Here is a 14,014-nt window from a genome sequence, read left to right as displayed (position 1 = left end):
GGAAACTTTTCCTTTTATTTTGTAACCCTCTTATCAATACTATTATTTATATTAAAATTTAAGCATCAGCTTGTTGATTAAATTATCACTGTTTATTTATACGCTTTATTATAAATATTAAGAAAAAAAATAGAAAAAAAAATAAATAGAAATCAGATTTTGAAGCCAGTAATTATTCACACTTTTTATATTTTTTTTTTTATTTTTTATTTTTTGCAAGTTACCATGGTAATTTAAAAAATTTAATAAAAAAATATTTTGAATAAAATGAAGGGAACTGCTGGCTATACAGTCATACACAGAGTCTCAAAGAACACTTGTAGTCACTGCAGATGTTTCTTCCATGTATGGCTTCACCGGGAAACCATACTTTCTCGTTTGCCGTGAAAACAGGAAAAACTCAAAACAAATGGGGCCAGTTGAAGTCATCCAAGATCGGTGTGTGGTGTGAACATTTCAATGTCCATCAAGTTTTAATACATGTTTGCATACTTCGTATTAACAAATGAAGATAATTAGGGCATCGGTTGATATATGGCATCATTATTTTTTTCCCAATTCAAAGAAAAAGGCATAATAGCGTGATAACTGGTAAGCAGAGGATACCTGAACTTTTACCTTAAACTATTCCTTTTCCATCAACAACAACTTTATTAATGACTTCGTGGTTAGGGCAGGGGGTCGGTTGATTTGAACATGTTTTGAACTCCGTTTGCAACAAAATCTTCATGAATCAACGATCAGTCAACAACGTACATCGATAAATAATTCAATGAACTTTGCCCCGCAACGCCCTCTGTTGGCAAAAGTTGTCCAGTTTATTGGTTGTGCACAGTCTGCAGTCATTTAATACACAACGTGCGACAATTCTTTACTCCGTTCGTGAACGTGTATGTTCCGTCCCAACTTGAGTGTTTAAGTTGGGGCGTCCCAACTGTAGTTGGGATTAAGCTTGGGCGATATCACGATATTATCGAATATCGCGATATTAATTTGGAAACGATTTTGATATCGGATGGATTTGGTTGTAATCGAAATATCGATATATCGCGATAATCGCGATAATCGCGATATATCGCAATATCGATTAAATATCGCGATGTATTTGCTAGCTGAGACATCTTGCACCCCATAGGTTTGGAGTAAAACCAGAAGAATAGGTCATTAGAACACCTCTCTTAAGCTATGACTGTCTCTTCTACAACTTTCACTTGGAGTTTGAAGACTGATGATGTCAAATTTCATTAATCGCGATTATATCGAATATCGTGATATATTGTCGGCGATATATCATGAATAAAATAAATCGATATCGCCCAAGCTTAGTTGGGATTTCACATAGAGCTCTGATCAACAGTACATGCGTGGATTACTGTACTGTTGGCATGGTCGGGTCCAAACTGTGTAGCCTTGATTTGAAGTCTGAGACTGCGGTTATTTTTCTGCATCAGCAGACTGCCGTCCCAAACTGTACCAATGGGTTGAGAGTAAAACCAGAAGAATAGGTCATTAGAACACCTCTCTTAAGCTATGACTGTCTCTTCTACAACTTTCACTTGGAGTTTGAAGACTGATGATGTCAAATTTCATTAATCGCGATTATATCGAATATCGTGATATATTGTCGGCGATATATCGTGAATAAAATAAATCGATATCGCCCAAGCTTAGTTGGGATTTTACATAGAGCTCTGATCAACAGTACATGCGTGGATTACTGTACTGTTGGCATGGTCGGGTCCAAACTGTGTAGCCTTGATTTCAAGTCTGAGACTGCGGTTATTTTTCTGCATCAGCAGACTGCCGTCCCAAACTGTACCAATGGGTTGACTGTCCCAACTCAGTGTAGTCTGTGGGATAGGCCCGGGTTGATAATATTTTAGCTGAGTGGTAGGGATCGTCTCCTCATACACGTAGAAGATGGGACAGTCGTTACTCTAGTTGGGACCCCCAGTCCCAACTGTAGTAGTGACTGTCCCAACTGTAGGTTTACTAGTAGTACGTAGGGATAGGCCCCCCTAGACCAAATTTATTTTATAATATTTTATTTGATAGAGATTGACTCAACTGTTGTTGGGACAGTCATTGGTACAGTTGGGATAATCTTTACTCTAGTTGGGACCCCCAGTCCCAACTATAGTAATGACTGTCCCAACTGTAGTAGGGATAGACCAAATTTATTTTATAATAGTTTATTTGATAGAGATGGTCTCAACTATAGTTGGGACAGTCATTGGTACAGTTGGGACAACAGGGGTTGCCCTTAACTTTTTTTTAAACTGGCCAGCAGGACCAGTTGGCTTGATTTTTCACTGGTCCGCCAGGTTTTTTACTGGTCCGTCAATTTTTTTTTTTTTTTCCTAACTAAACTTCCTGTTTTATGTGAATTAAGCTTGTGTACTTTTTGTGCGCACGTGCTACGTAGTTCACGAAAAAGTACACAAGCTTGATTCACATAAAACAGCCGTTGATTTGTATTCGCGCCCTCACGGGCCCACAGCTCGGCAGGCCGATGATGTCATGTTGATTCGCATATTCCAAGATGGCTGCGCCGTGCACGAAACGATGAAATTAGAGTCGGCGAAAGGTAGCAAAGTTTATCATTAAAAATTTCTTTTTCCAATTTTATTTGTTTCACTTTTCAATACACACAAAGCAAGCTAAGAGTCATGTGAACACATTCAGCCGGTTTATAATGCCGGGTGGCTCGTAGATAGCGCGCCAGAATTTTTTTATTCCTTAGCTGCATGAGGAAATGGGGTGGACGTGTGGCTAAGGATTCAGCTATCCTTGGCCACACAAGTGGGGCTACATTGAAGTCTAGTCAAGAACATCATGAATATGAAATTATCAACAGCCATCAACGGCCGATCACAGCGTGCAGAGTGTTGGTCAGAATGGACTTTTAATAGATGTTAAATTTGCATCGGGGATAAAGAATATTAATTTTTGGTTTTTACCCATACACCGATGTGTGTTAGCACTGTATACCCAGTACTTCCCCCGAGTCCTGTGAAAAAATATCACAGGCATGTTACTCGGGTGGGATTCGAACCCACGACCCCCGGCGATTCTAGAGCAGTGTCTTACCAACTAGACTACCGAGGTTGCCCGGTAGCTAGAGGCAGTTCGAATCCTATGTTTTGGCAGCGGGTACCGCAATGATATAATAGATGTTAAATTTGCATCGGGGATAATGAATAATAATTTTTGGTTTTTACCCATACACCGATGTGTGTTTGGACTTTAGAGAATGGACTTTGGACGTCTGTGTGTGTTTTGTATGTACCAGTGGGCGACCGCGTAGACTGTGAGGACACTCGGCACCATGTGGTTTGTGCATCATGTTTTCAATTGATTGTACGTGTTTAAATTAAACTAATTAAAATTAAATCTAGCAAGTATCTAGAATTGTCAAACTTACTAATTTAAAAGCTTTAAGAAAAGTTTTCTGTGGGATTTTGCCACTGAACCCTCAATTTATATGTGAAAAGAAATAATTATTTGACTCGCCTGGCGGGCTAGTGAGAAAGGGTTTTCAGTTGCCCGCCGCTATTTTCACTCGCATTTGGCGACCGCTAATTTCGACTCCTGCAGGACAAAGCATTTAATTAACATTATTTTTAACCTTTTGTAATTTGATTTTGGGGTTGAACAAAGAATTGACTAGAGTGGGATTCGAACCAACGACCTCCGGATTAACGTGCCGGTGCTCTACCAACTGAGCTATCTAGCCCTATATTGGCTGTGTCCCTATGTTGTCAATATCTTTGTTCGGGGGTGCCAGTCAGAAGCCATACAACTGTTTACTGCCGTGTAGCCAGGGATCACACCCAAATTACGATACAACCTGGGAAGCTACAGTCAGGGGATCACCTTAAGGGGATGCGACTTTTTGTTTCAGATATCAATATAAACCACAAGGGAAACAGACTGGGTAAATTTTGAAATGATTTTTGGGGTTGAACAAAGAATTGACTAGAGTGGGATTCGAACCAACGACCTCTGGATTAACGTGCCGGCGCTCTACAAACTGAGCTATCTAGCCCTATATTGGCGGTGTCCCTATTTTGTCTAGTGCTGGGCGAATAGTGAAATTTTGTTATTCGGATACCGCCGGTCAACTATCCGAAATTAACCGGATATTCGAATAGTTTTTTTCGCCGAGAAAGGGTTTTCAGTTGCCCGCCGCTATTTTCACTCGCATTTGGCGACCGCTAATTTCGAACCCTGCAGGACAAAGCATTTAATTAACATTATTTTTAACCTTTTTTAATTTGATTTTTGGGGTTGAACAAAGAATTGACTAGAGTGGGATTCGAACCAACAACCTCTGGATTAACGTGCCGGCGCTCTACCAACTGAGCTATCTAGCCCTATATTGGCGGTGTCCCTATTTTGTCAATATCTTTGTTCGGGGTGCCAGTCAGAAGCCATACAACCGTTAACTGCCGTGTAGCCAGGGATCACACCCAAATTACGATACAACCTGGGAAGCTGCAGTCAGGGGATCACCCTAAGGGGATGCAACTTTTTGTTTCAGATATCAATATAAACCACAAGGGAAACAGACTGGGTAAATTTTGAAATGATTTTTGGGGTTGAACAAAGAATTGACTAGAGTGGGATTCGAACCAACGACCTCTGGATTAACGTGCCGGCGCTCTACAAACTGAGCTATCTAGCCCTATATTGGTGGTGTCCCTATTTTGTCTAGTGCTGGGCGAATAGTGAAATTTTGTTATTCGGATACCGCCGGCCAACCATCCGAAATTAACCGGATATTCGAATAGTTTTTTTCGCCGAGAAAGGGTTTTCAGTTGCCCGCCGCTATTTTCACTCGCATTTGGCGACCGCTAATTTCGAACCCTGCAGGACAAAGCATTTAATTAACATTATTTTGAACCTTTTTTAATTTGATTTTTGGGGTTGAACAAAGAATTGACTAGAGTGGGATTTGAACCAACAACCTCCGGATTAACGTGCCGGCGCTCTACCAACTGAGCTATCTAGCCCTATATTGGCTGTGTCCCTATTTTGTCAATATCTTTGTTCGGGGGTGCCAGTCAGAAGCCATACAACCCTTTACTGCCGTGTAGCCAGGGATCACACCCAAGTTACGATACAACCTGGGAAGCGGCAGTCAGGGGATCACCTTAAGGGGATGCGACTTTTTGTTTCAGATATCAATATAAACCACAAGGGAAACTGACTGGGTAAATTTTGAAATGATTTTTGGGGTTGAACAAAGAATTGAGTAGAGTTCGATTCGAACCAACCAATTAATTTATAACTAAATAAGTCAAAATAAGTGTATTATATTAAAAATAATACACCTCAATTGTAACTAAGACCCACTGTGGGGAGGGTGCGTCAAGTCTGCGCCTTTACTCTAAAAAAAGATGATGGTGGGTACGTCAAAATCCAATAGTGGTCAGTCAAAAAATCTTTAAGAGGTGCATAGAGGTACGTCATGTTACGTCAATGTCCATTTCAACATGTATTTTGTTTATTTGGTGGAGAATCAAATAATGAAGCCACCTACCCCTCCCCCGCCTTCGTATGATGTTGATATTTGCAGACATTCCAACCTTTCAATGCCACAATCTGTGAGGTCTCCCTTACGACAAAGCTCATCTGTTGATATTTGCTCAATTTAATTAGCCGCGATCGTGATTGCGATCGTTGATTAAGATTTTGCAGCAAAACACGCATCGGCTGTCACTCATCTGTCGAGCGCAATCAACAAATTTGCGCAACAATTTTGTGTGCAATTTATAACTTGCGCTATGCAGAATAGGCAGTTCCAATTGTGTATCGAGCAATTTGAAGATTGCGCACCATCGTGTACACACGTGCGCGCTGTGGTTTGAATTGTGGGTATTCGGGCCCCCCCCTGTTTTCTGTGCGTTTTAATAGCGAGTGCGCTTGGAACCGCTTGTCTTGAAAATCAAGCGGTACAATCTCGAACACCTCCACTCGTGCATGCACTTGCAAAACTGGGAAACTCGCTCTCGTAGGTATAAGGTTGAATTATTGGGTCACACTAAATACTGACCCCTCATGACCAACTCACGACAACAGTTTTTTAAATGCACTTTCACAGAACATTAGTTGAACATAAGTCAACCATTAAATATATGCACAAGAGTCATATGCACCCAAACCACTTTCAAACTGTTGAAAAAATTGTGAAAAGTGTACAAAAAGAGTTTTTTACACCGAACTTAGTAACGAACGGAAATATCCGCTATGTTGTTTTTCGACGTACTTGGACGATTCCATTACACCGCAGGGGTGATACAATTTGCAAGATGATTATTTACCATTTTATGTGCCTCTCATAGTCCCCATAGAGTTTTAAAAAATATTATATTTAAACCTCCCCTTTAAACTTTGAATTCCAGAGTGTCGGCTTAGTTACTAACAAGAAAGAAAAAAAACAGCAGCTAAAACCAAAAAAAAAAAAGTACAACTAAGCCCTCAGAAATTACCCATCCCCCTGCGGTGTAATAGAATCGTCCAAGTACGTCGAAAGACAACATGGTGAATATATCCGTTTGCTACTAAATTCGGGGTAAAAAACACCTTTTTTACAGTTAAAAATACAAATTTTTCAACAGTTTGAAAGTGATTTAGATGCATGACTCTTGTGCATATATTAAACAGTTGACTTTTATGCCCCGCCGGCGAAGCCAGCCGAAGGGGCATATAGTGTTTGCCTTGTCCTTCCGTGTGTGCGTGCGTGTGTGTGTGTGTGTGTGTGTGTGGACATCATCCTTGTCCGAGCGATATCTCAACTCCAAACTTGGTTTGTGGATTGGTCATGGGATCCCCTAGAAGCCTATTTATTTTGGACCCCTCAGATAAATATTAAGCTCGTTATGGCTAAAACAAAAGAAATGTTGTCCGAGCGATATCTCAAGAAGGACTAGGCATATCAACTCCAAACTTGGGTTTGTGGATTGGTCATGGGATCCCCTAGAAGCATATTGATTTTGGACCCCCTCAAATATTAAGCTCATTTTGGCTAAAACCATAACTAAAAAAGGACTTGGTTTAGCAACTCCTATTTCAGGGGGGCATTTGTGTTGTCAACACACCATTCTTGTGTTCAAATGTTTTGTTAAAGTGCAAAACAAATCTCTTAGTTCCGGTTGTTTCCCCGATAGCCTCAAAGTTTCCTACATCAGGCCGCTCATCAAGAAACCAAACCTGGACAAGGAGATATTCAAAAACTACAGACCCGTTGCAAACTTAAAATATCTTGGAAAAGTCATCGAACGAGTAGTTTCATCACTTATTTCTGATCACATTCATACTTTCAACCTGTCCGACCTGTTCCAGTCAGCATACAAGCCTTTCAATGGAACCGAGGCTGCACTAGTCCGTATGAGCAACGATATTCTCTCTGCAATGGACAATGGTAACCTTACAGCACTAGTCCTGCTAGACTTGAGTGCCGCTTTTGACACTGTTGATCACAACATCCTTCTCTCTCGGCTCCAGAATGACCATGTGTATGCAGACGACACTCAGCTATACATCACGTTTAAATCTTCTCAAGAAAACGCCAATGCATCTATTGCAAGACTTGAGAACTGCATCCAAGAGAATCGACGTTGGACACAACAAAACTTCCTGAAGTTAAATGATGATAAGACAGTTCCTTCTATTTGGGTCACGTCAACAGTTAAATAAGGTTTCAGTGCCATACATCTCCATCGGTGATGCTCGGATAGCTCCCTTGCTGAAAGCTCGGAACTTGGGGGTTATTTTTTATTCATCAATGACACTTCAGCCACACATCAACAACATTGTTCGTTTATCATCATATCACATCAGGAATATAGGTAAGATTCGCAAGTACTTAGACAAAAGTGCCACTGAAAAGGTCATTCACGCATTTGTTATTTCTCGTCTTGACAACGGCAATGCTCTTCTCTACAGTCTTCCTAACAAATAGATTTCCCGACTTCAACGGCTCCAAAATACTGCTGCCCGCATTGTGACACTGTCTAGAAAATCCTGTTCTATCACCCCCATTCTGAAACAACTACACTGGCTCCCTATCTCTCAACGAATCATCTTCAAGCTGATGCGCATTGATTGTCCACAAAGCTCTTAATGGCAAGGCTCCCCACTATATTTCTGAACTGCTTCAAGTTTACACTCCATCAAGGAATCTTCGATCAGGTTCTCGGGGTGACGGGTCTTTTTCTTCAGCCGTGCCACGCATCTGGAACTCTCTACCACTTAATCTTCGATCTTGTCTCTGTACTGCAAAATTCAAGTCTCTTCTCAAAACTTTTCTTATGTCACAGGTTTTCAATGACTAATTTTGTTGTGTCTGTTTTTCTTTGTGTTGTGTTTTGTTTTTGGTTTTACTGCGCCTTGAACACCCAGCAGGGTGGATATGTGTGCATTACAAGTCTTATTAGGTGTTCGGGCCAACAGCCCGGAACACCTCTTATTTTTTTTAATTTTTTTTTTTATTGGATGTTCGGGCAAGAGCCCGAACAACTCTTTGATTTTGTTCGTTTTTTGTTTTTTTTTTCTTATTCTTCTCGCTGTCGATTGTCCGCAAGAAAAAGCATAGATGCGAAGCTTGCATTAAGTTGAAACTTTGCACACAGGTAGACAATAACCAGTAGATGACGCAATAGTTGTTACGTCACGATGACGTCATCAGTTGACGAGATACACTAATTCAAAGATTATTATTTCAAAAAATCATAACTTTTGATCTACATGAGGGATTTTTACAATCAATACATCATCGGAAAGGGCAATAAAAACTCCGTAAACGCCTCACAGACATGACCCCTTTTTGATCTTGTCTTCTGGTTCAAAATCGAGGTTGAAAATTTTAAAATTCATGTATAAAGAACTACAAAATTCCCCCATTGATTGCGCGTAAAGATTTTACAATTACATGTACATGTACTTTGTCACCACGTGTAAGCATGCGGTGCATTGCGGTCACCACGTGTAAGTATGCGATGCATTGAGGAGCATAGTCACGCTCTGCACCACGTGTTGATCGTTTTAGTCTGCGTTCGAGGCGTTCTCAACATAATGTCAGTTTCTTCAAAAGTAATTACTTGGTTTTATCTACGACCATACTGCGCTGATTACACCGGTCACTAAAGTTAAGCAAAATTGGGCCCAGTCAGTATTTGGATGGGAGACCACTTGGCGACTATTTATTTGTACTATTTATTTTTGTATTTAATTTTTTTTCTCCTATAAATAGCTTCGCTTTAGTCTGTTTTCAAGGCGTTTTCAACAAAGATTTCCCTCCCGGTTAGTTAGTCTCTTCTCCAATCGTCATTATGCATAAGCTCCTATATCCTCAACCACACAAGCTATTTTGACAATCTATACATCATATGAAAGGGCTTTACGTACGTAGTCTGTTTTCGAGGTGTTTTCAACAAACATTTCCCTTTCGGTTAGTTAGTCTCTTCTCCAGTCATTATGCATAAGTTCCTATGTCCTCAACCACACAAGCTATTTTGACAATCTATACATCATATGAAAGGGCTTTACGTACGTAGTCTGTTTTCAAGGCGTTTTCAACAAACATTTCCCTTCTGGTTAGTTAGACTCTTCTCCAGTCGCCATTATTCATCAGTTCACGTTTCCTCAAACACAAAAGCTATTTTGACAATCTATACATCATATGAAAGGGCCTCACATATTCCACAAAAATGGGTATGTTGGTGACCTTCTCTCGACTTTTTGACCTTTTTAAACTGGAAGAACCTGTAAAATGCTTTGAAAAGGCATTATTTAAAGGCTTTTAGGTTGAAATGTACACTTTTTGATGCTTTTTCCATAAAATTATTACACATCGAGAAAACTGTTTTGGTTTTGATTTCTTTGTAATTTGACAAGCTATTAACAATACTTGTTTCATTTATTCAAACACTGACCCAACAATAGCCGAACACCTAGTGTTTGTTTCTACAAATCTAGTTGATACTTCTTCTTCTTCTTCTTCTTCTGAATCTTCTTAGTACAAACAAATAAATAAAACAATCCAGATTTTCATCTTCTTCTCTTCGTCCCTTGTCCTTGAACAAAAGCACACTTCCCAAACTCATATGAACTTGAAACTTCGCACATAGTTAGATATGCATTAGGAGTGGAATAATGTGTTAGTTAGGTCATGATGACGTCATTCATTCTTGAGTTATAAAAATTCAAAATTTATTATTTCAAAAAATCATTATTTTTGATCCACGTGATGGATTCTTACAATCGATACATAATCGAAAAGGTCGTTAAAAACTCTGTAAAGGCCTCGCAGACATGACCCCATTTTTACCCTGTCTTCTGGTTCAAATCAGATTTTTTGAGTATTTTCGTCAAAAATACATTTTTTGTTTTGACTACTACCGTACTGCGTTGATCACACCGGTTCTCGTCCGATCAGTGAAGTTAAGCAACATCGGGCCCAGTCAGTACTTGGATGGGAAACCCGCTAAACCAGTTGTTGATGTTGTTGTTTGTTTGTTTTTTTTTGTTTTTTTTTAACTTCTTTTTAAAAATATTATATCAGCTTTGTTTATAGTCTGTTTTCAAGGCGTTTTCAATAAACATTCCCTTTCGTTTAGTTAGTCTCTTCTCCAGTCGTCATTATTCATAAGTTCCTATGTCCTCAACCACAAAAGCTATTTTGACAATCTATACATCATATGAAAGGGCTTTACGTACAAAGTCTATTTTCAAGGCGTTTTTAACAAACATTTCCCTTCCGGTTAGTTAGTCTCTTCTCTAGTCGTGATTATTCATCAGTTCCGATTTCCTCAACCACAAGAGCTATTTTAACAATCTACACATCATATGAAAGGGCTTTACGTACTTCACAAAAATGGATATGTTGGTGACCTTCTCTTGACCTTTTGACCTTTCTAAACCGGAAGTGCATGTAAAATGCTTTGAAAAGGCCTATTTTCATGGGTTTTTCCTTTGATAATTGTCCACCAGGGTGTATTTTTGTACTCCCGGACGCCGAACACCTTGTTTTTGTTATGACAAAAACTTAAGTCTAGTGTATTTTTAAGTTTGTTCGGCCAACTCAAAAATACCTTGTCCGCTAACAAAAGCACCTTTCCCAAACCCGTATGAACTTGAAACTTCACACATACATGTAGATAGGTATTTATTAGGAGAGGAAACCGCTTAAGTTACGTCATGATAACGTCAACCGTTCTTGAATAAGTTTTGACTGGCAAAAGGTCACCTACGGAGCTCCAGGAGTGCCATCCAACATATTGAGTTACCGACATACGCTATCTCATCAAGACGACTTATTTCGTGGAACCAGTTACTAACCGACATATTATTTTGCTAAGTCGACTTATTCAAAACTATCAGTTGACTTAACAACATAATTTATCTCACCAAGTCGACTTAGATAAAATGGTAAGTCGACTTACTGACATAATTTATCTCACCAAGTCGACTTACAGTAACTAATTAAGAAGTTTACTTATACAAAGCCTGCACACGTTGCAAATTGAGATTGCGAGTTAGGGCCCGCGTGATCGCTAATAATGTGGGGCGTTTTTTGTGCCTGGGATGCAGAAGAATAACCACAATCTAAGACTTGAATCAAGTCTACACCTCGTCCAACTCCGATTGTATTAGTCAATTCAGGCATCCTCTTCAATTTTATTTTATGTAACAAGCAAAATTATTAATTTACTGATTTTATTTAAAAGAGGTTAATGGCTGTTAGCAAACTGCGTCCAACTAACACTACATGGTGTACATGTACTTGCAAAATAGGTTTTGACCCTACTAAATAACTACGTGAGAAGATTGAGACAATAAATCATGAATTCAGTTCAAACGGATAAAAGTTTGTTTTCGTCATATTATTCATCAAACTATAAGCCTTTACACAATTAAAATCTTCACAACAAAATGTATGTATGGAAGGTACCAGACAGCACGTAGCTCTAGCCGAGTTGAAAAGTGACAATACCAAAGTGCAACCATGAGCCGTGAAGTTACATTATTATATGATGGTTGTCAAAAGGATAAAAAGGTTGTTGTCGCCACAACCAACCCCCTTATATTCAACGAACCATGTGAATCTATTCAAACAAACAAAACCTTCTAAAGAATATCCATGCATAGATTTGCCAGGTGCATAACATTATGTCCCAGCCAGCACTGTGATTTATGTGTGTGTTTTACTAGTTTCCTCACTCCCCAACCAAAGTGACTACAATACGTCTCTATTGAATAACAATGGTATATTTCGACATGGTTTTTATTTTCAGCTTTTCCATAGATCCTGTTTTTTATGACTCCCAAAAATGGCCGACCGTGTTAGTTCGCAAAGTAAAAGGAAAACCACGCAATTTCGAGGCAAATTTGTGTGGATCATTTTATTCTACTTTTACAACATCTTTCCAACCATTATGTATTTTATAACAAACGGTTACAAACACTTTTTATAGACCAACTCGTCCGATCCAAGACAACGTGTTCCTTTAACGCATGTAATGTTATTTACATAAAATAAGAAAATACTGGAACCCACGATCGGGCTAAGCATACTAATTATGTGTCGTTTGGAACCTCCTTAACATCTCCTGCCCTAGTGGTGCCCGATCCAAGGCGTCAAACATGACTTAAAGCCATTGACCCTTTCGGTAAACAGTATTGCCCAAGGCCCACACTTCGTGTATCACAACTTCTATATCAAATAACACCTGTGAAAATTTAGCCTGGAGAAAATAACGGGAAAACCCACCCTCGTATTCGCGCGTTTCGCCGTGTTATCACATGTGTTTAAAATAAATCCGTAATTCTTTTGACCCAGAGGTGCTCGGTCCAAGTTGTCAGACATAATGATAATGAAGTAAATTTAATCACAAACAATGGAACCCCCATGAGTGGGCTAAGCACGGGCTAATCATACTAATACTCTGGTAGCACCATGTAATGCTTTACAAGGTGCTGTGGCGCAATTTTGCTGCCGATCGGACCGGGAACACCGGGGCGAAATCCTTCTCTTTTCGATAAGTACACTGGGTTTCTTTTATATGCGTTACATAACACATGGGACCAACGGCTTTTTTGTCCCATCCGAAGGACGAAGCAATGATTAAGTGACATCATAATTTTGTAAAGTTAAGAAAACTCCTAAACATCTTTTGACCCAGAGGTGCTCGGTCCAAGTTGTCAAACATAATGATAATGATGTAAGTTTAATCACAAACAATGGAACCCCCATGAGCGGGCTAAGCACAGGGTAATCATACTAATATTTTGTAACCGTTGGAACCTACTTTATATCTTTGCCTGGTCAAACATCATTTAAAGGGGCATTACAGCATTACATTTAGTTTTAGCCCGCAAACGTAAAGTTAAAAAGCAATATAAAGACTAGGAAATAGAGTGCTCTCATAGTGTGCACAAGGTTTGATACACACACATCTCAACGCGTGTTCAGGCTGTTAAGCCAACTTCTTAGTTTCTGTAAGTTGACTTGGTGAGATAGTTGTAAATAGTTGCGTTAAATAATAAGTTTACACTTGGCGCCTCATAAGGGAACGTGTTCCTTTAATTGTTAGTTGTTCGAGCAACAACCCTTTTGATGCTAAATTACCATAATACACATCGAGAAAAAAAATCTTTGCATTTTTAACAACACTTATTTCATTGACTCAAACGCTGACCTTGACGATATCCGAACACCTTGTGTTTGTTTCTACAAACACTAAATTCTAATTATTATTATTATTATTATTATTTAAAAATTGTTGTCGTAAGTTGTCGTGAGTTGTCGGTATTTAGTGCAACCGGAATTATTTGGTATTCACTGTGCCTGCGTCGTATACAAGAGATTTTATGTGCGTCGGTTATGTCCGTCCGTGGTGCGTCATTTTCCGAGGTTGGTAAGTCAAAAAATCGTTCGGAGGACTGTCCAAATCTGCAACAAGTGTGTCAATTTTTTGACTCGGGGTGGGTCTTTGGACACGCAAATCCA

The 14,014-nt window shown here is 39.4% G+C and overlaps 1 protein-coding gene across 2 annotated transcripts in view; it reads left to right on the top strand.

Annotated features, from left to right (window-relative positions):
* LOC139934830 (cytochrome c1, heme protein, mitochondrial-like) overlaps window positions 1–14,014 on the top strand; it is a 39,220-nt gene that overhangs the window by 6,533 nt on the left and 18,673 nt on the right. The gene's annotated exons all lie outside the window — the stretch shown is intronic.

The sequence above is a fragment of the Asterias amurensis genome, chromosome 3 (genome assembly GCF_032118995.1).
Source record: "Asterias amurensis chromosome 3, ASM3211899v1".
Classification (NCBI taxonomy): domain Eukaryota; kingdom Metazoa; phylum Echinodermata; class Asteroidea; order Forcipulatida; family Asteriidae; genus Asterias; species Asterias amurensis.
The sequence above is the reverse complement of the archived record's forward strand: the minus strand, read 5'-3'. Positions and strand labels throughout refer to the sequence as shown.